The sequence below is a fragment of the Scardinius erythrophthalmus genome (assembly GCF_964197995.2).
Source record: "Scardinius erythrophthalmus genome assembly, contig: HAP1_SCAFFOLD_49, whole genome shotgun sequence".
Taxonomy (NCBI): domain Eukaryota; kingdom Metazoa; phylum Chordata; class Actinopteri; order Cypriniformes; family Leuciscidae; genus Scardinius; species Scardinius erythrophthalmus.
The window spans coordinates 392,596-410,896 of record NW_028296541.1 but is presented as its reverse complement, the minus strand read 5'-3'; the positions used below and the strand labels follow the sequence as shown (position 1 = coordinate 410,896).

The 18,301-nt window shown below is 42.2% G+C and overlaps 1 long non-coding RNA gene across 1 annotated transcript; it reads left to right on the top strand.

Moving 5' to 3' along the window:
* The first annotated feature begins 7,427 nt into the window (after positions 1-7,427).
* Positions 7,428-10,549, top strand: LOC308686230. The gene is made up of 3 exons (XR_014029545.1): positions 7,428-7,566; positions 8,965-9,039; positions 9,130-10,549. It is a non-coding gene; the product is annotated as an uncharacterized lncRNA (long non-coding RNA).
* The last annotated feature ends 7,752 nt before the right edge of the window (positions 10,550-18,301 follow it).

Here is an 18,301-nt window from a genome sequence, read left to right as displayed (position 1 = left end):
AATTGACAAACATCATATGAGTAATTCAGGGCACAATTCAAACGAGATCAAAATATTTGTTGTCTCTCGCCATTGAATATACCATACAATATTTTTCCGAAATAAGGTCCCATGGTTAGGGTTATATCTTATAATCACAGTTTAACAAACAGATTGGACGCCAGTTATCAATCAAAATAATGTCTTTCTTAGGTTTAGGTAAAGTAAGTAAAGTAGGTGGAAGTGTATCAGAAGCAATTCTCTCCAAATACGTTTCAAGCAGGAAAGGTGCTAATTCTAAAGCAAAACTTTTGTACAATTCGGCTGTCAGCCCATCTGTGCCCGGAGACTTGTTGTTCTTAAGAGCTTCAATAGACTCAATTATTTCATCAATGGATATATCACGATCGCAGGTGCTTCTGTCTTCATTAGATAATGTCCTAACATCTTTCAAAGACTGGAAAAAAGACAAAGCTGAGTCTTTGCAATATTTAGAGTTGTAAAGATTTGAGTAGAAGTTTGCACAAAATGTGCCGATTTCCTTGGGATCAGAAATAATCGTACCGTTTAAATTTAAATTTAAAGAGTTAATAGTTCAATTTCTAAAATAATTCTTTTTCATTCTGAAGAAATATGCTGTAGGCTACTTTGTTCTCCTTGCTTTAGCCACCTTCTTCTAGAGCGAATAAAAGCGCCCTCTGCCTTCTTCTTATACACTGAGTCTAACTGATTTTGCAGATCATTAAATTCTGCCAATTCAGCTTCTGACAAACCATCCTGCATTTTCCTCAGAAAGAGTCATTATCTAGCACACTTGCTAATTTCATGTTTAAAGGTCCCGTATTATGCCCCTTTTCATAAGATGTAAAATAAGTCTCTGATGTCCCCAGAGTGTGTATGTGAAGTTTCAGCTCAAAATACCCAACAGATCATTTTTTAAAGCATGTTTAAATTGTCATTTTTTGGGGCTTAGCGCAGAAAGAGCAGAGCGCGTTGTTGCAAATGCCACTCCCCGTCTGCGAATCCTGTGAGATTCCCCTCCACGTGTCGGACAGACACACCCAGTGTGCTGTCTGCCTCGGCGTGCTCAGGCGGCTGCCTTTCGTGTGACAGCATGCCGGTCTCAGCGCTTCGATCCAGGCTCACTCTCGCTACGTCAGAAGAGCCCGCTAAAAGCCGCCTTGATGAATGGTTCCTGCCGGGGCGCCAACAGGCTCCTCTCCAGCGTGCCGCTCCATTCTTCCCTGAGGTCCACAACGAGCTTACTAAATCCTGGCGTGCGCCCTTTTCATCCTTTGACGGCACTGAGGAGAAGGGCTATGTAAAGCTCCCCCCGCTAGAGGAAGCGGTCGCTGCTCATCTGTGCCCTCCCACTGCAGGCAGTTGGAGAACGAAAGCGACGCACCGTCTAACCCGTGCAGGACTACTTCCGCTATGGCCGGTCGCGCCTACGCCACCGCCAGTCAAGCCGCCTCTGCACTGCACACCATGGCGATCCTTCAGGTGTTCCAAGCCAAACTCCTCCATGCTATGGACGACTCAGGACCCGATCCGGACACCTTCAAAGATCTCCGCAGTGCTACGGACCTGGCACTACGGTCCACTAAGACCACTGCTCAAGCCATCGGCCACAACATGGCCAGCCTGGTTGTTCTGGAGCGCCACTTGTGGCTGAATTTAACCGAGATCAGGGACACGGACAGGATCGCCTTCCTCGACTCACCAGTCTCCACAACAGGTCTCTTCGCCCTTCCGTCAGCGGCTTCGCAGAGCGCTTCACTGAGGCTCAGAAGGCTTCCAGTGCTATGAAGCACATTTTACCTAAGCTCTCCAGTTCGGCTTCACGGCACCCTAGAAGCACGCTGCAGCCAGAGAAACCAACGCCGTCAGTCTATCAGCCCCGGCCAGCGGCTGAGACCGGCCCACGCTACAAGCCTGCGAAACGCTACCCGCTCCCCAAGCGCCAAGGTCCCCGGCCTAAGCTCACGCTGGACCATGAGCCTAAGAAGCCGTCCTAACCGGCAGGAAGAGGGGTTCTTGTCCCGCAGCGGCCGGACCACCCCTGAAGATTGCTTGAGTGCCTCTCACTGCCCCCTCTTCAGTTCCGGCGGAGTTGTGTTAAATGCAGAACATGGGCCCGTCATCTGTCATGCACGCCTGCACACAAACACTGTTTTAACAGCAACCCACACAGAGCACAGATCGAGCAAATTTCCTCACATAAACCTCTGTCAGGTCGAGCCCCCGTACCCGGGCGCTTCGCCTTCAGAAATGATCCAGCCTCTGGCTTATCGGGCTCTGGCTTGGCAAGCCATCCCCGAAGTGTCAGATTGGGTGATGAATATCATAGTGAACGGGTACTCGCTTCAGTTCGCCCGCAGACCTCCGCGCTTTCGTGCTATAACTTACACTTCGGTAGGGAGCACTATGGCTCATGTCCTCCACTCCGAAGTGGCGAGTCTGCAAGCAAAAGGGGCGATCGAGATAGTTCCCACATCACAAAGCGAGTCGGGCTTCTACACCCGTTACTTTCTCGTCCCGAAGAAAGACGGTGGCCTGAGACCCATTTTAGATCTCAGGCCCTCATGGTACGGCCATTCAGGATGCTCATGACCAAACACATCCTGGCGCAGATCCGCCCAGGAGACTGGTTCTTTTCAGTAGATCTAAAAGACGCTTACTTTCACATCCAAGTAAGCCCCCATCACAGGCCATTCTTAAGATTCGCCTTCGAGGGGCAGATATATCAATACACAGTCCTACCATTTGGACTGGCTCTAGCGCCTCGTACATTCACAAAGTGCATGGATGCGGCTCTCTCCCCCCTGAGACAGCGGGGAATGCGTATCCTGAACTACCTCGACGACTGGCTCATACTGACTCAGTCAGAGGCGGAGACCCACAATCACAGAGCCTGGCTCCTTGGCCATCTAGAATGCCTCGGGCTCAGGGTAAACTTCGCCAAAAGTGTGCTGTCCCCCAGCCAACGGATCACGTTCCTGGGAAGAGTTCTCGACTCTGTTCAAATGAGAGCATGCCCAAGCCGGGCTGGGCTCTATAAATACAGCGGCTCGCCGCATCGTTTAAAGTGGGCTCCTATGTACCCCGCAGAACATTTCAAAGGGTTTTGGGCCTTATGGCTTCGGCATCTTCAGTACTCCAATTAGGTCTACTGCGTATGCGCCCCCTTCAGCTATGGCTAATGCCGCAAATTCCAGCCCATGCGTGGCGTTCGGGCCTCATGAACATCAGGGTAAACCAGCGCTGTACCAGAGCTCTGGCCCCCTGGAAGAACACCAGCTGGTACCAGCAGGGTGTGAACATGGGTTTGGTTTCAGAGAGGAGGGTTATCTCAACAGACGCTTCCAACCTCGGTTGGGGAGCCCTGTACGAGGGGCCTGCCTCCGGCCTCTGGTCAAGCTCGGAGAAACGCCTACACATAAACTGTAGGCTACAGTTTATGAAACTAAGACGTCCTTCTTGTAGCCCCCCTCTGGAGAACCCAGATTTGGCTCTCAGAGCTAATGGACCTGTCCACGACAGCCCCATGGCCGAATCCGGCTGAGGAGCGACCTCCTCACGCAAGCGAACAGGACAATCTGGCACCCCCGTCCCGACTTGTGGGCCCTTCATGTATGGCCCCTCAGCAGGTACCCCAAGGCCTCCCAGAAGGGGTCCTAAACACCATAATGGAGGCTAGAGCTCCGTCCACAAGACGGCTCTACCACCTAAAATGGTCATTTTTCTCCAGCTGTTGTCTAGCTCGAAACCTCGACCCACTTAACTGTGAAGTACCAATGGTACTTACATTTCTCCAAGAGCTGTTGGACGCGGGACGCTCCCCCTCCATGCTCAAAGTGTATGTAGCAGCTATTGCAGCTTTTCACTCACCGGTGGCTGGCTCTTCCTTGGGTAAAAGTGACCTCATTGTTCGCTTCCTTAAAGGAGCCAGGAGACTTAACCCGCCGCGGCCACCTTCGGTGCCGGCCTGGGACCTGGTTCTGCAGGGACCTCTTAAGGGACCTCCCTTCGAGCCGCTTTAGTCGGCTGATCTGAAATCCCTCTCTCTTAAAACCGCTCTGCTGTTAGCACTAGCATCAGTTAAAAGGGTCAGGGACTTACAAGAACTCTCCACGAGCGCTTCCTGTCTTGAGGTCGGGCCTAATGACTCCAAAGTCGTCCTTAAACCAAGACATGGATATGTACCAAAGGTGCTCTCAACCCCGTTCAGAGCCCAGGTTATTTCCCTATCAGCTCTTCCCATGTCGGAAGAAGATAGCGATGCCCTCACGCTCTGCCCCGTCAGAGCTCTGAGAATATATCTGGAGCGTTCTGCCTCTTTCAGACAGTCTGAACAGCTCTTTGTCTGTTTCGGGGGCCGCACCAAAGGGCTGCCAATCACGAAACTCACACTGTCAAGATGGATCGTGGATGCCATCTCTCTGGCCTACACCTCTCTGGGTCTTTCGTGCCCCATAGGTGTAAGAGCTCATTCCACAAGAGGCGTCGCCTCCTTGTGGGCATGGTCCAGCGGGATCCCCATTGAAGACATTTGTGCGGCGGCCGGCTGGTCCGCCCCGTCCACATTTGCAAGGTTCTATAACCTAGAGGTCCCCGCTTTACAGGCACAATTTCTCTACATTTAGGGGCCCTGGCTCTTTCGACCCAGACCTATGTGTGACTTAGTGACCCTTGTGCGTTGCCTGCCGTGCTATTTCGCTTATATCAGGTGCTTCGCTTCAGTCGATTTAAACCTGTCATATGGCGCATTTTCTCTGAATTTATACTCTTTGGCCACGCCTATTTTGGTGTGCTCGAGGTTGGCAAAGTGCCAAGCGCTCCGATTGGACCGCTTACCTCTGTTGACTCGCCATAGGTTCGTGCAGTTGCCGCAGCACAGCCAATCAGCTCGCTCAGTCGAGCTATGATGCTCTCTTGCTGTGCAGCTGCAATGCGTTTTAAAATAAAGGCTTCAATATTTCTCGAGTTTCCCATAGCATTTGCAACGCAGTACTCGTTCCCTTATCTCTAAGGGAACCGAGGTTACGAAAGTAACCAAGTACGTTTTTCAGGATCTCATCCGTTTAAAAAAAATAGACGACATCTGTTCAGATAGATGCTATCTGCTAAGTCTATAGCATGACACAGGTCACAATTAATGCCAGATATCAAACTTCACCTAACTATTAAATCAGTCTACAGAAAACATTTGTTTACTTACCATGGCTTAACTCTACCGTTGTTGTCACAATGTTGGCTCTAGCCTGCGGCTAACTACTAGCAGCTGGCTACGTCTGTAGCATGACACAGGTCCATGATATTTACAAAACAATTAACCTGCATAGCTTAACGTTATAGGCTTTTTGATCATAGCATTGTCCCAGTCAGCCCGTTTATAAAAAAAAAACAAATATATATAAAAAAAACTATGAACAGTTCTCTGTATACTAGACTATAACATTAAGCTATGCAGGTTAATAGTTTTGTAAATGTCATGGACCTGTGTCATGAAGTTGCCACAGAAGAGGCAATATTGATGTCACTTAATCCCATTTTATGTGCCTCCTCATTGGCAGTCCATCCAAAGCTATTTTTATAATCATACACTGTAAAAACTAAAGGAGCCTCAAATATCCTGTCGGATACTCAAGGAACTTAAAAATGTAATTTAAGTGCCTCAAAGCTCTTTCTCCTATGGTAGGGTTACTGGAGGAGCATTGACAATATTTGAGGTTCTTGCTGGAACTTATGGGATCCTTTAAGCACTTTGTATTTAGTTCAGAGGTTCTGGAGTCACCTTTTCATTACTAAGAGACCTCGAAGTGCTTTGGGGGGAAATAGAGGAACTTAAATGTGATAAAAGGGTTATTGGAAGATCTTTTAACATTTAAGTGGTTCCTGGAGGATCTCTTATGTTAAAGCCAGCATCTGGAGGAACCCAATGGTTCAGTGAGGCCAGAATGATATTATTATTATCCTATTATTACTTAAGTTTGATTCAGTATACATACCCAGGTGAAAAATACGTAGGCTACTATTAAAAATGTACTTGAGTGTGTTTTTAGTAGGCCTTCAATACAAATATAACCTACTTTAATGCATTTTAATACATTTAACAGTAGCCTAGCTACGTCTTTTTCACCTGGGTAGCTTACATTTATTTAGTATAGGCCTATTTTATTGATTAATTTAAACCTTAAACAACAACACTAAAAAATAATAATATTAATAATAAAAATTCATTAATTATTATTGAATAAATAATAGTAATAAAGTAATATTTTTTACTTCTTCATAAATTATTATTATTTGAAGAAGAACCAGGAGGATTTTATTCAGTCACGAAACTGCTGCTATTCCTCTGCTGTCGTCACTTCAGTGATGCTCGCGCTGCTCGCGCGCAACAAAGCTCAGCTGATCGACGTCATCGGTTTGAAAGTAACGGCTCTCCTCTTCAAAGCCTGCCGCATCTTCCGCCGTTTGTTCGGCTCTTCGTTACAAGGTTTGTAAACTCGCCAAATAAATATAAATACTCACTATATATTCAAACACACATATATATAAACTAAATTTATTATACATTACTACGTTTTTACAGTGTTTACCACTCGTTTATTGTACAGTATCTGGTATGAAGGTTTTAGCCGCGATGCTAACTACGGTGATCTAATGAACAAATGGAAATTATTGACTTGTTGTCTTAGATTGATTTAAAGTTAGTAATTCAATTCAACATATTCTGTACAACTGTGTCTTCAAATTGCTGATATAGCCTAACTAATTTATTTCGTCATTGGCGTTTGTTATGAATAACAAAAGCAGGTTAATATAGTTTGGTCTGTTTTTGTTTAGCCTAACTTTACTACTACAGGTGCCCTCATTCTCTCAAATACCATTTTGAATCCATTTAGTGGTCAATAAATATTATGTTGTGAATAATCAGCTTTGTTATTTTGTTTCCCCAGAACAACCAGTACAATGTTTCAGTGGCAACATTGAATTACAGTAAGTACCTGCACCACATGCAAGTACTTTATTACTATGAACTCTGTGTGCAATTGTATTGTTTGACTGTGTAACGTTACTTGTTTTTTAATCAGTTATTCTCTGAAAATCTTCTTCCCTCATGCTCTCAAATCTCATTCATGTTACATTCAAGGGCGCCGTAAAGGGGTGGAAGGTTAGGACGATTCTAAGGGCCCAGGCTGATTTAGGGCCCAGAAGAGCAGACCCCCTTTTTCTTTTCTTATTTCTTTTCTCTTTTTTATACATACATTAAATGTGCTAGGGCCCCTCATGCACTAAATGTGTATTTTGTCCGTTTTGACCATAGATTTAATATTTAAAAAACAAATAATGTATTTACTGTTTCAGTCACACCCCTCCCCCTTACAATGGTTCATTCCACCTGCTCTGTCCGAGCTACGATCGCTAGTGTAACGTCTCTTGCACTTGCTATGATGCAGCGCAGACATTGACACACGCAGGCATGTCACATCAAAAGTTAGGGCATCAAAAAAGGAAAGGAAAGAGAGGACAGAGAACGCCGAAGTCGACAGTATGTCACACAGTTTTTCAAAAAGAAAGGTATCTTGCCCTATTCCTGTATTTCAAAACTTTCAGAGTTACTTATTTTTGTTGCTACATGACCTGCTATTATCTAGCTAGCTTAGTAAAATAATTACTGAATTATGATTTACATCCAACAATAATAACATCTCTGGGTTATCATGTCTCTACACCATAGACTGTAAAAAATAGCTACACAGATTCAGCGGCTGCTGCACACACACACGTCCTCCTTCTCCCCTCGTGCGAAATTCGCGTCCGATATTTTAGCACGTTAAAAAATAAATACAACCTCACGTTAGGTCAATCACACTTGCACACTGCCTCCGAAACTTTCGTCCGTCAAAAAAAACAACTGCGTTTTTCGCATCCGTAACAAGGGTTTGAATGGTATTTTGACATTTTAGAGCCACAGAATGACGGATACGAAAAAACGCATGCGAAAATTTCGGATTCAGTGTGCAAGGACCTTCAGCCGAACAAGGTGAGCCTGAGCGCGAAACTTCACGAAGATTGAAGCCTCTCAACACGTCTTATCTACTGTGTTCGCCACATGATGATAACTTTACAAAACAAAAAGTAATCTATACGCTTCAAAAATCACAAAATCAGTTTGCCGTGTGTGTCGTGTGTTCTGTGAAGTGACAGTGCTGCTGCTACGATCGATTATGTCAAACTTGACGTTCTTAATATGAATAAAATGCCCCAGAAAAAAATTATATAAAAAAACGAATAAAACATGTGTCTGTTGTAACCATTGGCTATAAGGAGTTTACAAAATAGATATTTTAATATTTTATATTATGAAAACTAAGTAGGCCAATAGAAATAGTATGGTTTTTACGTGTGTGTTTGACTTATAAGTCAAATTTGTATAAATACATTTTTTTTTCTTGTTTTTGTAGGCTTTGTACTAATCTTTAGACATTTTAACTACGCAATGTGCTAAGTATCTTTTTTTTAAAGTATACAGGGCATGTTTATTGGGTTAAATTGTATCTGTAAAAAATGTAGGGGGCCCAGAAATTTTGGTTTCCATAGGGCCTAGAATTTCTGGCGGCACCCCTGGTTACATTCATGTAATATCACAGGTTTGGAGCCATTAATGCTATGCATTTTTTATAGGCTATACCTTGATTTGAATATAAGACATTTGAACCCTGAATTATAACTTCAAGTTTGGTCTTTTTCGACAAAAAAAGGAAAAAGCTATTAAATGGCTTCATAAGACTTAAACTTAAACCATAACACATGAGTTGTGAATTCATTGATTATTTTTAGGATCTTTTCTGGGACATTTTTGGAGCTTAACCATTTTTACATAAATTGTTGCATTGAATTGAACTAGACAAGTGTACATAAGAATGGTTTAATGAATGATTTACACAATTTTTTTTCTGCTTGTGTTTCATGCAGTGAAAGCGAACGGTGACAGGGGTTGCATTATGCCTGAGATCTGCTTTTGGGTTCCACAGACAGAAAGTCAAACAGGTTTGGAACGTCACAAGGCTGAGGAAATTATTTAAATTTCACCACTATCACTTTAATAACCTTACTAACAGTAAATTTTGTACTTTGCAGGGATCTCGGTAAGCTGAAATACAAGTTTGAAGTTTGAACAAGAATAAAAATCCTCCTGTAGACCTGAAAATCATTGAAGTGCCTGGACCATCCACCAGAAAAGAGGAAAAACAAACGGAAAATGAAGCTGATGCACCTTTTCACTTTTCTAACTCGTTAAGTACCTCACATGTCCCTTGTGAAGATTTTATAATTGATTGCATTTTATGTTGCAGTGACTAAAGGTGCGTCTCATTTGTGAATTTCGTGAAATTACACAGGCAAAAAGGTCCATTGACCATTGTCAGCAGTGTAGCAATGTAATGTATGAACCACCACACAAAATTGCTGATCGTGTGGATTCTTATTGAAATGACTGAATTCACCAGTGAACATTCACAGAACAACAGATAATTTTACTGTACCTTAACTCTGTTAAAATGGAAAATGTTTTCTGCTTGTTGTGACATAAGGAATACTGTTTCCGGGTCGAAGCCTCTACTCTACTTCCTCTATCTTGTTTCTAGATATTGAGAATACTCAACAGCCATTTATGGGAACTGTTGATTGAAGTCACACATGGCTTTTCAAAAGCCATAGTGTACATTACAGTCTCCAGTCTCACGGCATCCCAGACTTCAACATTTTATTATTCAAAATAGCTGAATAACTAACCATCTGAGATTTCGGAATAGATATAAAGGTTAGGATCATAATTTTCAGGAATATTACAGCACAATGAGTGCATATTAGCACTGTTGTTTGTTTTTGGCATCTGAGAGAGCTTTTGGACTTGGAAACAGTTGCGTCAGACTTAAGCGAACTGAAACACGTTTTAAAATTAAGTGAGGATGGACATTTTTAAATGATGTTTTATAAACAAAGTTCGGGAGGAGCACGTTCAAATAAGCTATCCAATCTACTCGTCATCAAACAATTATGTCTACCCTAATCAGCATGACAAGAAGTATATATATATCCACACTGTCAACTCACCTAATATTCCTTGACAGTTTTTCAGCATCCCTCCACCACCCCGACTCCTCACTCTTGGCTTAATCTTTACAGCCAGGAATACGGGGGGAGTACTCTGGGTTCGGGCCGAATACCGAGCCCGGAGCCCTCTCCTCGGACAGCACACCAAATACGCATTTATTCTATCTAACTTATTTGTAAGTGTGAACTAGTGAATTAGTCAATTTAAATTTTTTACATTGATTTATTACATGGAACATGTGTTTTCTGTGCATTTTGTTGAGATGTCTTTTCTTGTGTAGCCTATTGTATACACATGGTTGATTATTCATGTTACTTATGTATTATACAATTTTTTTTTGTGTATTCATTGATATTAATCTATTACTAGCTTTTTTCCCCAAGTGCATTGAAGTGTATGTATTAAAATGGATCTAAAATATGCAATAAACAATTCTTATTTTGTATTTGGTTCAGTTTGTTTATTATAATAGAAGTTTATGGTAACCGTAGTAACAACATGAAATTAATTTAATACCAAAAAAAAAAAAATAGAAATTTGGTTCCTGGAGGCACCCACAGTGGTTCCACACAGTGCTTCATATAAGAGTTCCTCAGGAAACCTGTGTGGTTCCTCAGAGAACCGCCCCTTTTTAAAGGGGTGCCTAGAGGATCTACATACGGTTCCGCCAGTGTGGCAAAGTGAAGAACCCCAAAAGGTTCCTCCAGGCACCTTTAATTTTTACAGTGTACTCCCAACAATCCTTCAGAACTTTCTTAACTGGATGACTATCCAACTATCCAGTATCTCATATTTAACTTTGAATTTCTTAAGGCATTCTTAAGGCATTTCACCCATCTCTTCTTGTACTGCTGTTATGATCTTTCACAACATATACGTAGTGCTTGAATTTCCTCAAACTTTAAAAGTATAGTGTTTTAAATGCAGAACTGTACATGCCATAATTAATAGCTGCTCCTACCAAACATCTCACGTTTATTGCTTTTTTACATTTGTCTACCATTTTCTAGATATGAATTCTAAAATTCAGCTTTGAATCCATCCACATTCCCAGAAATCTGATTACTGACACTTGTTCCACAGTTGTTGTTCATACATTTTAATGTTCATTATCAAATTGGTTTTCCTTTTTGTAAAACAGATCACCTGAGTTTTTGCTACAGAGAAACAGAAACTCCGTTCATTTGCCCAATTCTCTACTTTTTTAACAGCATTCTGCATACACATCTCCACATACCACACATTGTGCCCCCTTTTCCACATTGACCCGTCATCTGCAAGGACCTTCCTATCCCTATGTTTATTTATGTATACATGCCATTAATCATTAAATTAAACAGAACAGGACTACAAACACTACCTTGAAGTGTTCCATTCTCTACTGGATATATCTGAGAAAATGCAGAACCCACTCTAACTTGTAGTTCTTTTAAACAAGAAATTCATGATCCAGTTGTACATTCTTCTTTTTATTTCCATTCTGTCTAATTTTATTGAAAGTCCCTCTTTCCACATAATGGAAAAATACTACGAAATACTACTACTAATTCTTCCTTGTTTACTTGGGCCTTTTTTATTTCAGCTTCCGAGCAGAGAACAGAGACCATTGTGTTTCGCCCTTTCCGGAAACCACTTTGGTATGGGGAGAAAAGGTTTTTCTTCTCAATGACATGCACCAATCTGCGTATAACCATACGCTCCATCAGTTTGCACAGGTTCGAGGTTAATACAATGGGCCTGTAGTTAGTAGGCTGTGAATGATCCTTGCCTGGCTTTGCAATTGGCACAATGCTTCCAGTCAGCTGCAACTTCCCTGACTCTCACACCTTAAAGAGGCTCAAAATTATATTAAGTGATGTCTCTGATAGATGTTTTACCATTGCATAACAAATGTCATCTCTTTCGAAAAGTTTGTTTAAACCCTGCAAGACTTTCTTCAACTCATACAGGGTAAACTCTAAATCTAACGTACATCCTCCAGAATGTCCTTTTTCCTCCAGTAATTGAGGGTTCTTAATCATGTTCTGTTCCATATACCTCCTAATTTCTTCTTATAAATTTAAGTTACTTTAAGTTAAATAATGCTTTATTTATTTTACTAATTGCCTCACTACACTCATGGGACGGCTTTCCTCCTGTAACCTGACTTCTTTTTTACCTATTACTTCTTCAGCAGTACTCTGAAGAACTTCACATAACTTATAATAAAAAACTTCTACATTCTCCCATATTACTATTTCAGACATTTTGCTATGACATATCTCCATTTGTCCCATTTGGCAGGTTTAAACTTCCACCTTGGCATTCTTTCCACCAGTTTGTGTTATATCTAAACCGATGATAGGAAAATTATCACTACCTAGCTACTTTGATTTAACACTTTCCAATCGCATTTTCCAGCTAAACTTTCTGAGACTAGTTGTTTCAAGTCTAACACTGAATATTTTCCCTGTGACAAATCAACTCTTGTATAGCTTTGCATCATTGATACACTAATCCTCCCCAATCTAACATGTCTTCTATGATCAGTCCGTTCATTGGCGTCGGAAGAAAAAAAAAGTGGGTGAGTCCTCCCCCAGAAAAATGTTACTAGAGTAAATACCATTTCATTCTGGTGCCTTTTAATTAAACAAGTAAACTAAACTCCACTTAACGTCGGGCGGTTCTTTGCCTCCACGTCGTGCATTAAATGCAGGGTCGGCGCCACGAGCGGGCCCCAGGGGGCCTGGCCCGGCCACCTAGGTTACTGTGCCCCCTCACCTCTGGTCAGCCAACCACCCTGCCTCGGAGCACGATTTCATCCGTTGAGACTCAGCAACAGGCACGGTGACGGTTCCACTGTGCCCTCTTATTATTCCTGAATTAACTACATATCGTCGCTGTCGCCTGTCGGGTGGAAACCTCGTATGTCAAAATTTGGTCAATTTCATATTTCAATTTCAATTTCACAAATCGATGCTACTGGTCAGTCCCCACGTGGTAGCCTACTGTTATTTTTACAAATTCTTAACCAATCTAAAGTGTTGAAAATAGCTTGAGAGCGTCCTCATGTCTGAGAATCCTCGTAACTCCACCTCTTCTTCACTCCGCGGCGGGCGGGAGCCTCGCGGCATTTTGTCTCCTCAGGATTGAAAGTCCCAACGATTAAGAAGTCCTCGTCGAGCAACACGTAAAGCAAGCCTTAACTCTGATTTTATCTGTGTTAAACTATGATATCAGTTATTGATGTATTTTAAATGTCTACTTATTACTAGGCTTAATATACGTGTGCATTGAAGTTTTAAAATGTATCTAATATAATACTTGAATTGAATTAAATGTTTTGGATACCAGCATTAAATTATTGTTTTTATTATTATTTTACTGACTCGAAGTTGGCACTGTGCATGTAAAATACCCCAAGTAGCAAGGTTTTTATTTATGGGAGAAAAAAGGTAGGTCTACTGGTCTAATTTCCGCCTATTAGACAGCCTAACGTTAGTCAGCTCATCTATTTTTGTTCTGCTTCACTTATAGCTCTTAAACCTTTAAATTGGAGTTAAGGAATATGTATGTAACCACAGTCGTTAGCTTGGGTTAACTAGCCTACTGAAGCCTTTTCTCTTGTCAAAAGGCTCAACGCGACCGCTTACTTTGTTTGCGTGCAGATTAATTTCCGCCTGTTTTAGACAGCCTAGTAGGCCTATTTTGGTATTGCAATTGCATGCGTCACTCATATCTCTTAAACATTTAAAGTGAAGTTTAGGAAGATGTATGTAACCACAATCATTAGATTTGAATGGCTCTTAAAGCCTTATCTCTTGTCAAAAGGCTCAACGCGACCGCAGACTTTGATGAACACTGCTGGCAGCAGCGACGTCTGTGTCCGTACCGTTCAACAATGACAGCGTAAATTAACCTCGTATCTCCCTGCTCCCAAGTCATAAATCTCGTATCTCGTAAATCTCGTAAACATTATTTTGGGGAAATGTTGTGTTAATGTTGGTACACAACAGTATAGGATAGCAATATAAGGTATAATACCAACTTTAACGATACAATGTTTAATAACTCAAAAAATATGCCGTTTTTTTAATTTCCTGAGAGATACGAGGATTCCGCCCGACAGCGACGATATATACAGTATATAGGCCTATTTAAAAATAAATAAATATATATATATATATATATATATATTTGTAAATTAGTTTAGTTTTACTAGAATAAAATCAGCTTTGCAACTTTGCATTTTCACTCGCGACAGGCGATTAAATAAATTACATCACTAGCAGCTTGTATGTAATTGATTGAAATATGACTGTACGTCATGACGTTTTAAGTATTTTTTTTTTCAGTCAACTTCTACTCTTTATTCATAATAATCTGTATTCATCTAAAACACCTAACGTGCTTGATCATTCAAGCAATCATGGATTTAGAGGTGGTTGTTGTTGTTTTAATTTAAAGTGGGTGTATTATTATTATTGAGGGTGGGAGAGGTATGCCCCCCCCCAGTGAAACAACGAGGCCCCCTTGTTCCGTATGTCCTGGCGCCGACCCTGATTAAATGCACAGCTATCCGTGGATTATACCCCTACTACGGTAATTTGCCCGCAATGACAACTTAAAGCTGTTATTGATGTTTGCAATGCAATATTTGACTGGAAAGGTACAATGGGCGGTTACTTTCGTCAGTTGCGGCTCGTTGAGAATGTAGCGATTCAGCGGAAATTGAGTTTAATTTACTAATTTTAATTAAAAAAAAATATTTATTTTAACTTATCAAGTGGAATGGATTTAACTGACGGCGCTCTGAAAGCAGACAGACAAATGCGCTGAATTAGAGACGGTAAAAGTGAGTGGGTATAATATCATTGATCTTAAAAAGTGGGTGGGTCCTGTCCCACCCATATACAGTGGTTCTGACGCCCATGAGTCCGTTATAATTAAGTTGGCTTGAGAGAGCCAACTTACTGATATTGTACTTAAACTTATTAATGGTGCTTGCCAAAGGCAAGGCATCATTAGTGTTCTCTTGCATACTTATTATTAGTGGTGCTTGCTGAAAGCAAGGCATCACTATTGTTATTGGTCATACTTATTATTCTTTTTATTATTATTCTTCCACACAAAAGTTTGGCGCGTAACTCGCCCCGCACCGTTTGTCACAGACCCATGAATGAGGTGTCAAATCGACCGGCTTATTGAGGAGAGGTGTGCTATGACTTTTCTAAGCGATCGGGGGTGCGGTGTTCACCCCAGGGGCAAAAAAGCGGCCCAAAAAGTTCCATTGACTTAACATTGCAACGAACTTTGAGCACTCATAGCTCGGAGCGAGGATTTCGCAGAAACGTGTGATTTGCCACATTTGAAGAGGCTGATAGGCTCTGTAAGAACATACCTCACAATGGGGTAAAAGTTGCACCCCTGGGGGGCAGGAGCATCCCAAAGTTGCCCCATTGACTTACTATGGGGAAGGAATGTCCCGTGAAACACACATGCTTTTCCTACTATGGTAAATTGCATAGGGATTTTGTAATGAACGTAGCTCTGGATCACAGTGTCATAGAGACAAGGGGGTGGGCTCATTTTATTCAGACGACCAATCAGTCTCTCAGGATCATTGTGAAGCTATCAAGCCACGCCCTAGCAACCATTTAGAGCACCTTAGCAACAAGTCCCATAGACTTCCATTGAAAGAGTTCAAAGGGATATCTCCGGACTGAAATGTCATAGAAACTTGAGGGTGGTCTCGTTTGACTTGGGGCAGCAAACAGCCAATCATGAATCACCTTCACTCTTCCTAGCCCCTCCCTAGCAACCATTGTCGAGCACCTTAGCAACCAAAATCCTAGAGGGATATCTTCCATTCTGAATGTCACAGAGGCATGGGAGTTGGTTTATATCATTCATAGTGACAAGAAGCCTTTGCAGTTTCATCATTGGCAGCTGTCAAGTAACTCCATAGCAACCAAACAGAGTACCCTAGCAACCAAATTCCAAAGAGGGATATCTTCTATTCTGAATGTCACAGAGGCATGGGAGCTGGTTTATACCATACATACTGACAAGCAGCCTTTGGAGTTTCATCATTGGCAGCTGCCAAACCACTCCATAGCAACCAAACAGAGTACCCTAGCAACTATTTAGCAATACATCTATCTCTGTATCAGAACATTGTATAGAGATGGGGGTTGGTTTATATCATTCATAGTGACAAGAAGCCTTTGGGGTTTCATGATTGGCAGCTGCCAAGCCACTCCCTAGCAACCAAACAGAGTTCCCTAGCAACCGTTTTTGCAAGACCTATATCTCTGCGTCAGAACATTGTATAGAGATGGGGGTTGGTTTATATCATTAATACTAACAAGAAGCCTTTGCAGTTTCATCATTAGCAGCTGCCAATCAACTCCATAGCAACCAAACAGAGAACCCTAGCAACCAAAATCCAAAGAGGGATGTCTTCCATTCTGAATGTCACAGAGGCATGGGAGTTGGATTATATCATTCATAGTGACAAGAAGCCTTTGCAGTTTCATCATTGGCAGCTGCCAAGCCACTCCTTAGCAACCATTGTCAAGCACCTTAGCAACCAAAACCATAGAGGGATGTCTTCCATTCTGAATGTCACAGAGGCATGGGAGTTGGATTATATCATTCATAGTGACAAGAAGCCTTTGCAGTTTCATCATTGGCAGCTGCCATGCCACTCCTTAGCAACCATTGTCGAGCACCTTAGCAACCAAAACCATAGAGGGATATCTTCCATTCTGAATGTCACAGAGGCATGGGAGTTGGTTTATATCATTCATTCTGACAAGCAGACTTTGCAGTTTCATCATTGGCAGCTGTCAAGCAAATCCATAGCAACCAAACAGAGAACCCTAGCAACCAAAATACAAAGAGGGATATCTTCCATTCTGAAAGTCACAGAGGCATGGGAGTTGGTTTATATCATTCATAGTGACAAGAAGCCTTTGCAGTTTCATCATTGGCAGCTGTCAAGGAAATCCATAGCAACCAAACAGAGAACCCTAGCAACCAAAATCCAAAGAGGGATATCTTCCATTCTGAATGTCACAGAGGCATGGGAGTTGGTTTATATCATTCACAGTGACAAGAAGCCTTTGCAGTTTCATCATTGGCAGCTGCCAAGCCACTCCTTAGCAACCAAACAGAGGACCCTAACAACCGTTTATCAAGACCCATGTCTCTGCATCAGAACATCGTATAGAGATGGGGGTTGGCTGTTTTGTTTTGGTTGGGAAACAGTCTGTAACTATCACCATGGTAACTGAATTCACACCCTAGCAACCGTTTAGAGCCACCTAGCAACCATACTGCAACATATAGAAGCCATATTTCTGCTCCACAACATCGTACAGACATAGTTGTTGGCTCGAATGCAATCATGTACAACACCCTAGCAACCAAGTGGAGAGTTTTGCCACTGCAAGCACCACTTCACATTTTCTTCAGGAAATGTACATTCTAGTTATTATTCTTATTTTTATTCTGGACAAAGTTTGGCGCGAAACTCGCCCCGCACCGTTTGTCTCAGACCCCTGAGTGAGGTGTCAAATCGACCGGCTCATTGAGGAGAGGTGTGCTATGACTTTTCTAAGCGATCGGGTGTACGATGTTCGCACAGCGGACGAAAAAGCGGCCAAAAAAGTCCCATTGACTTTACATTGGGCATTCTAAAAATATTTGAATCCCAACCGACGTTTTCACACACACAGACTCCAAAGGGCCTGACACCCCTGCGTCTCTCCCTCTCTCTCTCTCCCTCAGAGGATTTATATTATCAAGCAGCCAATAAGTAATGACCTAAAATCTTCATAGCCACACCATAGCAACCAGTTTCAGCACCCTAGCAACCACTAAGAGCTCCCTAGCAACCACCCTAAACCAAAAAAATTTTTTTTTTTACATTTTTTTGTATTTTTTAACGCGATATTACACTCGTGGCCTTGCGATATTGCTCCATGCTTGTGCCTATTCGGCCATAGGCACGAGGCCGCAGGCCGAGTGCCGTACTGAAGGCACTCGTTATTAAAGATTTTAATAACTCTATAAAAACTCCATAGTAACCATCTTTGACAACTACCAACCACCTAGTAACACCATAGCAACTAAAAATTAAAGCTGCAAGCAGCGATGAAAAGGGCCCTCGCACCCCTGCCACCGCCACCCGGCACCTTTAGGAAAGGCCTT